Source organism: Cygnus olor, chromosome 3 (genome assembly GCF_009769625.2).
Source record: "Cygnus olor isolate bCygOlo1 chromosome 3, bCygOlo1.pri.v2, whole genome shotgun sequence".
Classification (NCBI taxonomy): Eukaryota; Metazoa; Chordata; class Aves; order Anseriformes; family Anatidae; genus Cygnus; species Cygnus olor.
This window is the reverse complement of record NC_049171.1, coordinates 27,318,559-27,333,386: the sequence shown is the minus strand read 5'-3', so window position 1 is coordinate 27,333,386 and position 14,828 is coordinate 27,318,559. Positions and strand designations below refer to the sequence as shown.

Genomic DNA, 14,828 nt, shown 5'->3' with positions numbered 1-14,828 from the left:
GCAAAATATGATGTGTTGCTTCTGTGTCAAATTGACATTCTGAAAAACAATTAGAAGAATGTCTGAAAACACAAACATCTTTTACAAATATATTATGTACTTAAATACCAGCATTTACTTCTTAGATTCAAAAGCACTTTGGAAAATCAAGAACTTTAAAGATTGCTATTTCCAAAATTGTTCTGTGATAAAATACTGAGATTGACATGCCAATTGAAATGTTACAGAAACTTTATATAGCACACTTGAATTTTACACACATGAGTAATAGATATAAGTATCTATGTATGAAGTTCATTAGGGATAATTACAATTTACAGCCCTGAATCTTCTTCTGTAGCTGGAAAACTAAGGAATAAAAAGGAGCTTATACCTTTTTTATAAAATGCTGATAGGGCAGGACAGATAATTTCACCCCGCAGTGGTTCTGGTTCTGCCGTAAGGATGTTACAGTGTTGTAAAGTGACTAAATACAACTCAGAACAATTCTTGGACCATGGATTACAGTCTAAAACTTCTTTCTGTAAGACCATGTCCTAAGAACAAAGTTGTATGTTCATGTTTTCTTTGACAACCTCTCTTTCCTGAATTAATCTTTAAAATTGGAATAAAATCTACTAGATAGGCGTACTGATATCACATAATAGCTTAAAGCCTGATTGTCGAAATAGCCATTTCCACTAGAAATGTAGCTTCAGGCTAAAATGGTTATTGAACCAGGCCTGGCACTTAACTGGTGTGTTGTAGTATTGCACTCTTCCAGAAAGAAGTAAGTAATATCAGCTGTGTTTTGTGAGTAGACTGATTATGGATGTATGTATTAGATATTCTTGGAGCATGCCAACTGGCTCAAAAACCTTCCTGGATGATAACTGAAGAACTTCTATTTAGTGGATACTAATTAGGTATTAGTAATAAACAGTTGTTGAGCTGCTCAGTTCTGCCAATACTAAAGCAGCTACAAGCCTGCTCAGAAGAAATGTTTTAGGAATATAAACCTAAAAATCTTAGGTGCCCCAAGTCCTCAAGCATATTGGTTGTTAGCCTCAGTTTTAGAGGCTGGTATAGCTAAAAAGCACTAGTGTAGCTACACCCTTTGTCTCAAAGTAAATCTTATAGTTCAGTTCTATTGGGCTACCTGAGCACAGATTCTCATGTCATTTTTGGCATACTACAACCTCCAGGACAGAGGACCAGCAATGTTACATGTGACCCAGGAAAGATTGCACCCAGCTGGACTAAGTTGGAAGCCAGGCAGAATATGTCAGGGTGTCTAAAAATACTGTAACTGTACACAGCTGCTGAACTGAGCTTTCAATGTCTGCTTTGTGGTCACATGTGAAGCACCTAGCTTTCACACTGACACCAAAATTAGTTAATCTTACGCTAGGCAGCACCACTATATTGTGCCTTTGACCCCCAGGAGGCACTGATCATAGGGACCTTTCAATGAAAAAACTTGTGGTTTTATCCAAATGGACTTCAATTTAAACTTTTTATATAGATTGTTTTTTCTTGTATTAAACTGCCCATATTAGCAAGTCATTTTTATGTTATCCTTTACATTCAACTTCTGCACTCCACACATTGAAATTCAAGAACCTCATGGATCCTCAGACAACACCTCCATTGGCAAAATGGACAAGAAAAATCTTGTCTTTAATTTCTACAAGGCATGTTTTTGGTTATGTCTGGTTGCTCTGATTTTCACTCCTTTGCTGCAAATATACTCGTCAATCTTCTTCTGGGTCAAAATGCAAAACTGAGATATAACTTTATTCAACTGGCAAGGGTGACTACAATTTAAAAGCTAAAGGCTGGTTTTTAATCACCAGTGATGCAATTCTTAATGTTTGTTTGAATACTGATGGTTTAGTGTTAGGTCAGTGATGCCTGCAATTAAGTGTTACAAAACTCCTTATTATATTTTATAATTCTGATTAAGGTTCTAGGCTTCCCAGGTGTTTGGAGTGATGCTCAGGAGTTTACCAAGCACTTTTTATTCACCTGTTTCCAAACATTTTACTGAGTAAATACCATTAGCCCCAATGACTTAGGTCGTATTTAATTTTAATGCTGAATATTAAAGTCAATATTCAGTACACATGATGGAAACCTATGATCTTGGTTGGCTATTTGGTATAAAATATGGAAATTGGGAAGATTAATTTTCTATATATTTAGAAGGATACATGATACAAAATCAGCATCAGAGTTAAGTTGTCATCTTAGGTGCATTGAGAGTGATATTTAGGTAGAGAGAGCTTTATTTTAGGAAAATAAACTTCCAGATATTGTTTTACTAATCTGCTCCAGCAGCCTGCAAATAGAGCTCTTGGACTCAGCATGATGGGATTCAGAGGTGTCAAATATTTTCATGAGTTTGGCTTGGATATTTCTTATAACAAAATTTGAAAACAGAATTTCTAGCCTTGAAACTGTTTGGTTTCAGTGATTACAACATTCAGGTTTCTTTCAATCTATATCCCCTTAGGTGAGCAAATCTTTGCAGTCAGACAGTATGTTTTTAAGTATTTATTCCCTTTATGATCATTATCAACATATGCAACAGACAGCTTATTGAAGTGAAAAAAGTAGGAGTTAAATAAGTTTTTTATTATTTTTATTTTAAATAATATTTTGATATTTTATGTAATCATCTATAATTATTTTTTTCCACACTGGAGTAATTCCTAGTCCCGGGTAGGAAAAAAAGCCCTCTATCCTATGGATTTTCTGTTTCAAAACCCAACTGAATACTGTAGTGATGCACTATATAAAGTGCTGACACTGCCTATGTGAATCTTTGAGATTTTTTTTGACGTGGATTCCTGAGTCAATGACTATTACAATCACAGCTAAATCAATGTCTTTATTTTCTCCAATACATTAACGGAACAAAAATGTGCCAATAAGGAGATAATACTTGCATTGTGGAATAGTGGCTTAACAGTTGAATAGATAGATAATGGAGGAACAAGAATGATGTATCCCTTTTAAAAGGTTTATACTTTAAAGAACAGAGTCAGTATATTGTACTTCTGTCATTACAGCTTTTAAAATGAGAATAAACTTCTGCTCATTTTTTAAATATTTAAGCAGAATCTATGTGTTAGCTGGCCTCCCCTGAACAGATAGAGAAAGAATGTATCCATATGTTCATCCTTTTCCAATTGAATAAATGCCTACTATGGTCACTTTGGGTTTGTTATTTAGCTATCAACACTCCATCCTTTAGTACTTCCAAAACTAACATAACAGCTAGTTGAGCTTGCTGCATAAGATCTGATACACATTTCACAGAATTCAGTTTAAAAACTCCCTTTAACTTTGTTACTTTTTAAAACAAAAATCTGAGAAACAGGTTTGATCTTATGCTGGGCAAAGTGTTATCATGGCATAAACAAGATAAAGGTGAGTGTGTAAAGCTCTGGAATAATGTTCAAAAGGAAATAGTAGTTAATAAACAATTTATTTTAATTCCATTAGCCACATTTTCTCTTCCTGAAGTAGATTTAATTAAGATATACTACAATCTGTATTCTACACCATAAAATATCCCTCTATTAAAAAAAAAAAAAAAAACACCACTAAAGTTGCCTTAATGAAAGTTGCCTCAACAAAGGCTAAAGCTAAAAATCTTTGATGGCATATAGGAAAAAATAATAACTGTGGTAGGTCATGATGAAAAGTTTCTTTGTATAAAAGTTGTTTTTTTTTTTCCTAGTTACCTAGAGAGACAACAGAAATGGTTTGTGCAGGAATCGATTACATAAATTTCTGCTTGTGTGTGTGTTTGGGTAGCTGGGTCTTTCTCCCTAAAGTATAAATGCAAATTGACTTGTCACACATTCTTTAAAATTTAAACAGCTGAAGAAAGAAAATCGCATGGAGTTATTTTCAAATCCATGTATGGAGCTTAAGGGGTTCTGAACTTAGCAAGAAATTCTAAGGAATGACAGTAAAATGTATTCATTCAAAACACTATGAACAACACAAGATTTCAAGTACATCAGTAAAAAGATGGTCACTGCAATCCACATTGTGCTTCCACATTTATAGCCAGAGTAATCTCTTCACACATTTTCTTTTAGAAGGTAGTCTGGCTGTCACATTTAACACTATTTATTTAATGTAGTTGTTAAAAAGAGGAAGTAGAAATTACATCTCACCAGAGATTTCAGTTATAGTGAACATCATTTCTGCTTTCCATCATTTTTAGACAGCATTGTCATTAGCAGCAGCCTCGAAATCACGTACACTCATACAGTGTAGTTGAGTGAAGGGGATAAAAATATTGCAGTTGCCCAAGTAGAAGACAGGTGCCTATGTGTTGGTGGAGTGGGAATATACATATATTTATAGGTATTTATGCATATATATTCCATAACAGATTAATCAACACTGTACAATAGAAGAACCTGTTTCTTACAAAAACATACTTCTACAGTGTGGATTTTTTTTATTATTTTTTTTATAGCTATCAGATGTGTGATGGTTATATTTTACTAGAAACCTAGCTCTCACTTTATAGAAGCTCATCAAATTTGGGAATGGTACCTTTTCCAAAACATTAGTGATTACAAAATAGACAAATGCAGTTGGTATAATTATGCTGAAATTTATTAACACAAATCAGTGTATGTTAAAATGTTCCTATATTCAATATTTTGTTAATTTTTGATTGGTAAATATGTTAAACTAATAAATAGTTGAAATAAATAGAGGTATATTAGTAAGAATTAAATTGAGAGCTAAAGAGATGCTTCAGGTTCATTTTCTATTACACTATGGACATCATTGGTAGACTGTACACCGACTGGAGCAGTCATGCCTGGGATGGTTTGTACAGATTTGGGAATCCAGCTCATGTTTGAGAAGGTTTGTTGAACTTTTATCATTTTATTTCCATTACAGTTTTTCTAGTAGAAGAGGTATTATTAGATGTTTTCTGTATGGTGAGTGGAAATCAGTACTAGTATTAAATGGGCATATTTGCAGCCCATCCATATTTTTAATCAGTATTTGTTCTTCATTTGTTGACAGGCTATGTCAGGAAAGGTCAGAATCACCCCTGTGTAGCTCAATTCTTTTATGGTTGAATAGTCTCAGCTGGCCTTTTTTGCCTTTTCTTATGCTTTTTTTTTCCTTTTTATTCCTTGGTGGGCATTAGAAAAATTAGCATAGAGATAAAACATAGTGTTTTCAATATGTCAATCTTACCTCATTCTGTATCTTTTCAGGCACTTATCTCGACTGCTGTATTGAATACCCAGTCCATTTTCTGAGTTTTCAACCATGAATGATAGTTGGCAGGTTAGGACTAAACTAGACCACAGCGATTACAGCTGCATGGTGGAAAGAGTGTAGCATTTAACAGGGGAGACCATTCTTACTCTCCCACCTTCTTTCTTGTATCTTCTGCAATCTAGGATCTTGATGCATCCCTGTTTGCTGAATGACAGTCAGGCTGCATAAAAGTCTAGGAATATGCCATAAATAATAACAGGATTTTTGTTCTCCATTTAATACTTTTTTCTTTTTTTTACTGTCGTTTGTACCTGCATCACGTTTATCAGCTTTAAAAAAAATCAACAAATTCAATCTGATATACATCATAGAGGCTTGCTGAGTAAACTGAGTGTCTAGATATAAAACCTGTATTTTGAGGTCTGTACTGACTTCCCATTTCTTGTTGGGTGCACTTTAATGCAATCAAATTCTATTGGATTTTAAGAATTTAATTTAGGCGGTTCTTCTATCCCTGTATCCCACAAATCCTGAGAGCCACTTGTGTTAGAAGGCTGTAGGTGGCTACTTGCAGTGTTTCCCACTCTTGATCTAGTACAGACTAAGTTGACTGCCTATCTTTTCCAGCATATCTATCTGCTGCACCCAGGAAAATGGAAAGATATGTAGAGATAGGGATCTGTATAAGGTTTTGAAGATTTGGGGATTCTGGCTTGTTGCTGTGTTATCTGCTGATCAGCATATCTCTGTGTCAGGATTGCATTTGACTTTGAATCTCTGTACATAAATTATTTTTAAAATAGACTGGAAGAATATAAACCCAGACCTGGAAGAATACTGATCTAGAGGAATGCATCTCATTTGTACGGTGAGATATACTTAGTAGTATGGGATAAACTTAGCAGAGGTGTCCTGACACTAAGATCTATTAGGCTGTCAGGCAGTCTCCCAAGAGAAATGGTGGAATCCCTACCTCTGGCAATATTTAGAATTTGATTAGAGAAAGCACTGGAAAATGTGCTGAAAGGAGCAATCATATTTGACAGGAGCTTCTAATAGATGATCTATTCTTTTTCATTCCTAATTTCTCTAATTGCATGCTCAAACTTGAGGGAGTAACAGTTTAAAGACTATCTCTAAGTACCTCAATAAATATTAAACAGTTCTTACTATTTTGTTCATTCTTATATTCACAAATGAGAAGTCCCATCACATTCTACATTTGCTTTTAATTATACCTGACCTTTCTGCAATAATTCCTGTACAACATTGTACTATTGAAGTTCACCGTTCTTACATATCTTTTAAAACCAAGAAGAAAATTCTGTATTACCTCTAATCTTTGTGTTTTATACATCAAGCTAAAATATATTTCCTAGTCATTCACTGGCAATATCCATTACAAGATGAAATATGACAGCTGAGAACATTCCATGAGTGGGCACCTTCTTATTTATTCCTGTGCAATACAAAAGACCAAGAATGTTTTCCAGGAACATTTTCATTCAGATATGATTAGCAGCAGTATAAACACTGCTGCATACACTACAAGTAGCACTGTATAATACTTTAATTATTGTCATAAGCAGAAAAAAAAATGGAGTTCAGCTCTTCTGGAACTGATAGCAACTTAATGTTTCATTTCGCTGGTTGTAGATAATTTTTCAAAACTTTTGGAATCTACCTATATTTTTCACAGTGAGTTTCACTATGTCAACCCTTCAAAGTTTCATTTTGAATGAAAAGAAAATTGATCAGTTTAAATATACAAGTTGATGAGACACTACTCACATTGCAGCTTCAGAATTTAAATCAGAGGTATCATGAAACTGAGGAAATTATATTTAGCCCCTTGGCTTAAAACAATGCCAAATAAGAATTATCATGGCTATATCTTCTAAATACTGCTATATCCTCTTATGTGGGGTAAGAAATCACATTAACAGTTAAAATGCTGAAAGAATTAAAATTATACAACATGCATAAATTACTTAGACAAGACAAGGAATACTACAAAATCAATTTAAAACTCATTGTCCACATTTTTTTAGGAAATATTTTCATTAAAAATGTTTTATTGGGAAATATTTCGTTACTTCAGTGAGATATAAATACGGGCAAAATTAGTGGTGAACAATCTTTGTAACAATCTGGGACATTTGAAATTTGGGTGAAAGATGCCATTTATGAAAAAGTATGTGATATTTTATCTGCAAGTAATAGGATGTAAAGATGCAGCCATTAACAATGCTTGAACTTGCAGGTAGACCTACTTCAAGATTAATAAATAAATGTGTATTTGCCCAGTTTTCTGTTATTTTAAGTACTTCAGACAATTTCCTATCTGCTTCTCCTATCTCTTTCCACTGGAATTTGTAGTCTCTCCTTTTAAGATGAAAATCACTTCTCTGATTTTCTCCTTTATATAATAAAACACTTCTACATATTAAGTATTACAAATAGTTCTTGTTTGACTTGAACAAAACTGTTCCTGAGTGAAGATGTTTCACTGTTAGATATTACTAACTCAGGGAATCCTTAATGGTAGAATATATTTAAAAATAGGATAAAGATAGGTCAAAAACAATGGTATTTCACATTGAATTAACCTATGTATTTTCTTTTCTTCAGATAGAAAATATAAGGCTACTTTTGCTTGTCTTGGTTTGTTTGTTTGTTTTAATGTCACAGTAAAATTGGAAAGATCTCTTAGCTATTAATCGTGATGACTCCCACAAGTCTTTTCCTGAGGGAATTCTTTAAATTCAGAGACACAAGCAAAGACACAGTTTATAGAATTTGAGGATGTATTTACTAGAGCACATTATCTTGCATTTGGCCAAGTTATATTTAATCTGCCTACTTCCAGCATCAATAATACATCAGAGTGAAATTTGATTTAAAATTAAATATAATTCAAGGTCTTGTAAAGCACCTATCATACCATTGCTGCTCTTTGCTATTGTCTCAGCATTTACTCACACATTTACAGGCTCTGAGAGTGGAAAATACTGTGGCCCAGTTTTCATGGGTTGGAAAACAAGAAGGGGAATTCCTAGGAATTTCCAATCTTTCAAGGGTTGGAAATTTCATTTGCTGGATTATTATAAAGCCTATTTAAGATTGAAACAGTTTACTTTGAAGGCATTGTGTCTATCGTGTTAAACCATTGTGAAATGCTTTAAACTGTCAATTAGTTGTTAAACAGAATATCTGTCTGTCCTCAGTAGGTACTTGTAATTATTCTTGTATCTACAATACAAGAAACATTACTGCTCCATGGACAGATTTTATGTCAACTCAATCTATTGATTATACAGCTTCTCTAGGCAAGCATCATGACACACAAGTTCATTATCTCCTTTGCTTGAAATTTTGCAAACGGAAATAGTAGATATGATAAAGAAATTAAAACCAACTGTGAGTGTAGTACAGCCCATCCTCCCTTGGCAGCTGAAAATAGCTTTCTATTCTATTTATTTAAATTCACAGGAAAAATAAATCTTTCATTTAAATGTCATTTATGTGATATATTGTTGCCAATGCATCTTGCCAGTATAATATATTATTGCTGAAGTACTATGTAAAGTAGCACAAGTCATCAATAAAATAACAATTAAAAAATCTTTTTTTTTTTCAGGGATCTCACTCCCAGATAGATGTGAAAATGCAACTTGTCCGAGATACATAAGGAAGATATTTAGGACTGTTTTTCACCTCCACTTGCTGCTTATTACTAAAATAAGTCATTATACTGATATGGAAAGAAAGAGATGTTTGTGAGACACTTTGTGCAATAGAAACTGGATAAATGATTGATTCTGAGGTTAGGATTCTATTTCATAAGAAAAGGCACTATGGGAAAAAAAAAAAACAGTAAAATGTGAGAGGAAAGTGTTTTATTGTTAACGGTAGAAAGGATGGGGGACAGAGAAAGAGCAAAAAACTAATCTGATGTAAGTGGCAGCAGATTATGCAGAGATTTGACACATGAATTAGGACTTTTAAGGTGACTCCATGAGCACAGCTAACAGAAGAATTTGAAAATAAACATTATATTAGTCAGATTACAGTATGGGTATAATAATTGCAACAGCAAATTATTCTGTAAGCTACAGCAAATATGGAAGGAAGGAGAAAAGTGCTATATCTATTAGATTTTCTTGTACATTTTCATTACATTCTGATGTATTTTAATACACCCAAATGTATTTTAAATGTTACTCATTTATTTCGTATTTAGTTGAAGAATTACAAAATAATAAAATAATTAAAAAAAATTTGGAGAATACACAGCAATTTTGATGAGGTACCTGAGATTCTGTTTTACTGTGGCTGCTTTGGCACCACTTAGCTGTTTGCTTCTGTGACCACAGCCCTGTTTTTATCTGGCATAGAATCAATTTTAGGACTTAGGGGAAAAAAAAATTCTTTAGTTTGACTCATTTTTATTGCCATAATTGTTCAATACAGGGTTTATTTAAACCCCCTGAAATATGAGGACATGAATAGCTCATTTATGAATAGCTCGTTTAAGTTCACTGCTTTGAATTCACAGAATATCTGTGACTGTGATTATACTGAAATATCAGTGACATTTCCATGACTATATGAAAGATGTTCACCTATGTATTTTCTACCATCCAGATATAATGACATTTCCCATTGCTGATATGTGAAGAATAAAACTGACTTCAATAAGAAGCCCAACATGTTGAGATTAGCTCCTTGCCTCTGGCAAGCAGATATACTCTCTGCTGTTTTATCACCATAGACTCTAGTTCCTACATTGCATTTATGAAGTCCATAGCATAGAGCTTTGATTTTTCAGTTGATTAGTATTCCCATTTTAATTTTAATATTATTTTTGTTATTACTGTTATTTATCATTTTGATAGATATAGTGCTGCTCTACTTACTTTTCTTTGAGTTTGTCTTCAAAACGCTTGGTGAGATCTCACCAGCACTGAGGGTATATCTCATCTTCAACAGACTGATGATATTTAGTTTTGGTTTTTTTTCTGACCCAGGAGGTATAGCTGAAGAAATCAAGGCCAGCTATGGTAACAGTCACAAGTACTTACAGAAGAATTTAGACAGAATTTCAGTTTCTAAGCATAAATTATGTTTCTGGGGATCTTTGCTCAGCAGAAGACTAACCTCCCAGGTACTTCAGTGAAATTCATCTGCTCTAATTGCAGGTTTTCAACACTAAATAATCCAAATCTAAAGTGATTACATTTTAACCCTCTTTGCAGTCAGTAGGGAGAAATTGCCCTTTGTCTAAATTATGTAAAATTAATGTCCTGAGATTTGTTCCTCTGCATGTATTCAGCTGTCACTATCTTAGAACAACGTGGGGACTGAACACCAAATGGGTATGTGTGACTGTGGTAGAATGTAAGTCATCCCCCTTCTTCATCGTATAACTCTCTTGAGAGGCTCAGTTAACTTACCATTCACAAATCATTCTGAACACCAAATGACAGTGCTATCTGCAGGTTTTTTTAAAGGAACAAGTAGAGAAGGAGGTGACAATACTACAGGCCCAAGTATAATAGCTGTGACCTACTTAAAAAGATGGAAACCTTGGTTAAAATTACCATTTCTGAGCTACATGCTTTAAGAACCTACCTCCCACCCCTCTGGATAATGCCTTGCCCATCAGAATATGGTGATGGGAGTGAGGCAGTGGCTGGTACAACTGTGCTTGCTGGTTCCTCCCTTAAATGCTCTTTGCAGGAAAAATGTAAAGATTTATTAAGCCAAACAGACAGCATGACTAGCCAAAGGCATAAGTCATACATCTGGAATAAGAAGGCTTTCCAGATGTTCCTACATATTCTTTCCAGTGTTTAACATATAGTAGAATGAGTGGGATTTAGAATTTCCCATAGCTGTTAACATATCCTGAGATCTGGATGTGTACCAAACTGTCTGACAAGAGATCTTATCTGAACACTGTACTGTCTGTTTAAGATGACATTCTGACATTCCCATCCTTCCCTGGGCATCTTTCAGAATGTTCTGGATTGCATTCGCAATCTCTGGTTGCTTCACAATTAAGCTTAGAAGTGCTGATTTTTACAAGATAAGCTTTCTCTATACAATAAATTTCTTCAAATGAGGAACTGACTTACATACCTAAAGGTTAGTTAGATCTAAATCTTGCACATCCACACTGGTCTCCCTTTATAGTCAATGAAAGGAAAGTTCTTATTTAAAGAGCAAATCAACTCATCCTCAGGTAGATGTCGAGAGTGTGTGCTATGAATTATCCTCTAGAAATGTTTTATTTCTCCCCTTTGATTCTAAAAGGAATCTACCACTAGCTTGATAGTAGATGACTAGCTTTTAGACATCTAAAGTAAGGTGATACGGACATGTGATAGAATATGGATGTGGTTGAGTCACAACAGAAAAGAGAGAGACAATGTTTGTAGATTTGTGGAAGCCAGTTGGAGAAAATAGAAGAGACTATGTGAAGACCAGTTTACTGGGGAAACCCTGGTTTTATACAGAGTTACAATTAGAAGTGAATTTTTATATATTTGCCATCTTTGAGGTAGAGTACTAATTTTTATGTCCAGGAGTACTTTTTTTGGGCTACAGCTAGTCAGAAGAGCTATCTTGACTCTGGCATGCAGACCTTTCTCATGTTCACATATTTGCCAAGTTACAGAGTAGTATAACTCAATTTACTTTGACTTACTGTTTTGGTTTGGTTTGTATTTTTTTTGGTGAGTGTTTTTTTTTTCCTTTTAAAGTCTAGACATATTGAAGTAGGCTGTTTTAGAAAGAGTTTGGGCTTTCTTCTATAATTAAAAAAAAAAAAAGTTTTGATTTCCTTACAATGTATTTTATCATGTGTTACTAGGACAACTGAATTTAAAATATTGTGAGGCATTTTTCACAAGAAGCATGTGAATTATTTTTCTTCTTGGTCTCCCAGAGATGAAACCTACCATTTTTCAGAGCATGCTGTGAAAATCCTATTTTGTAAGGCTCTTCAGAGAAGAGATAATTTAAACTTGGTGCATTTGAGTCTGTTATTGTTTAACATAGGGTGTTAAGTAGGTAACTCATGTTTAAAGAGAAAGCATTACATTAGCCTGCCCTTGTTATTCTTTATATATTTTTAACATTTGTTTCAGCATCTGAAGCTCGGAGAGGATTTAAGCAAATCTAAATAAATAAAATAAGACTTTACAAAAGATATCTTGGGTGTTGAATCAAATTGATACTTAACTCCTCCTGAGGTAGTAGAATCTAAGCCTCTTTCCAATTGTGTACTTTTTTCTTTTTTAATACACTCCTTTTCTCCTGACTATAATTTTCTGTATTATAGGACTGCATATTTGCTCCTGAAGTGAGTGCTCCCAATGCTAATTTCATATGTTATTCTGAGAGTCTTCTAATTGTTTTTCCTATCTTCACTTTGTCAGGAAAGGATGATAAATACTTAAATATTCTTGTTTTCTAGTTAGTCGTTTCTTGGACTGAGCTGTATTTTTTTAAAATTTCTTTAGAATTTCCACTTTTAAAAAAAAAATGTTTTTCTGAACTATACTAAAATTCCTCAACTCATTCATTAGTGTTTTTAAATATTGTTAACCCCACTGCAGCTCCATAAATATGTTTTTGTTCCTTTCTCTCCTGTTTGAGATGTATCACTGCAGGGCCAGAGCAAATCCCAGGCACTGTAAGATGGGAGCTGGGTGTGTCATTTCTCAAAATGTGCACAAAAGAAATACTTTCAAACATTAAAGTTGTAGGTGCTGAGGAGCTGAAGGTTTAACAGAAGAAAAATGCTTGGCAAGTTTGAGACGCTTTAGGGATGTGAGCAGAGCTATTTCTAGTTCTAGTTGCCTGAAAGCTTCTCTAGAACAAGTGTGTCTGGGTACAATACAGCATATTAAACTGTTTGAAAAAAATGCTTGTAGGTACATTATGTAAATAGTTCACTTGTGGTATTAGAAGATAATTCTCTTACAGAATGGTACAAATAATAGAACATTTTCTGGAAAATACTTTTTCTTTATTGAAGAAGCATCATGCTTTTTACTCTGTCCTTGTTTTCCAGCCATTCCACATGAAACGTTTGCGCTATATTGACCTGCTCTGAGCCTTTAGGGAAATTGTTAAAATCTGTAACGCAGAGTGTCAAGTATTAACAAGAGTTCTCTGCCCTACTGGTGCTGAACATTGATCCACCTCAGGCATCAAGACACTGAAAGAGCTAATTTGTAATTCTTGCCTTTTCTGTTCTCTCATATAGTGAGTAAGCATGCTGAAATGTCTTTCTTCTAGCTATTACTCTACTTTATATAGGAACTTGCATCACCCTCATCTTCACAGTGGCTGGATTCTACCCAGTAACATACTAATCAATGTGACTAACATCTGTCTCCGGTGGTTCATTGTTTCTCTCAGCCTGTCCCCAAAAGCAAGATCGTGTATTTAGTCATATAATGTTAAAAATACTAGTCTGCAGGAGTATGTGTTTAACTATACTTTTTTTTTTTTTTTTTTTTTTGCTATGAGTTTATATTAATGAGGGGGAAAAAATGGTGCATTTCAATGTGAAATAGAAGATGACAGGGTTTGTGTGGGCTTCAGATTCTGGCAGAGGTTATTCCCCAATCTCAAAATGAGATTCACTCTCCAGCCCAGAAAATTTTTTCCTATACTGCAAGCTGATGTGGGTGCCTCAGAAATGGAGTTACCATCTGAGGTCTGTATCCTGTCCTTCCTTCAGGCCATGTGGCACCCCAGGGGCAATGTCTCTCACCTGAAGTCTTTACTCATGCTCACTGATCAGTCGGAGACCAGAAGGATAGGCAAATTTAATATGTTTGAGATGTTAGTGAATGCATCCTCCTTGGAATGTTTTCTGAAAATTGTGTGTACCAGTGTAGTTCAATACCATTACAGAGTTTAATTAGCAGAAATAATGAAATATCAAAGTAACATTGTACTTTGCATGATTATGACAGTTTACCAGAGTGGTTGTTTACTGGAGTCCTGTCATTTTGGAGCAGCCGCGTTCTGTCCCGTCTACCCAGCCTAACTGCACTTAGGTTATCTGTGGAAAAAACTCAATTCTCAATTGCCTTCTGCTATAGTTAGTATTTAGTCACAGATTTTTAAGCCCCCTAATTCCTTTAGCACTTCCCATAACAGGTAAATTTTCTTGTAACTACAAAACGCTTGGTCTCTATTTAACAAATATATCAGCTCCCAAAATTCATATAAAAATGAAAAAAATAAATAATAATAATAATAATAAAATGAACAAAGTGTGTTTCCATACAGCATTTCATGACTACTTTGCTGTCCTGTCTTTGAATGAACATAGACTCAAGCACATCAGAAATCATTCTCCAGATTATCTCCATTTTCCTTTTTGTTATAATGCTGTACAGTCAGTATATTTTTTTTCTGCCATTTGTTCATTTTGCCTATAGGTATTTTTGGAACCATTTATATAACAAATTGCTGCGAAAAGATTGCTTTCATTATCATTCATGAGTAGGCTAAATAGATCTTGCTGAAGTACTGTGGTCTGGACAATGCAC

General features: G+C 34.3%; 1 protein-coding gene across 5 annotated transcripts in view; it reads left to right on the top strand.

Annotated features, from left to right (window-relative positions):
• KHDRBS2 (KH RNA binding domain containing, signal transduction associated 2) overlaps positions 1-14,828 on the top strand; it is a 359,602-nt gene that overhangs the window by 298,220 nt on the left and 46,554 nt on the right. The window lies entirely within an intron of this gene.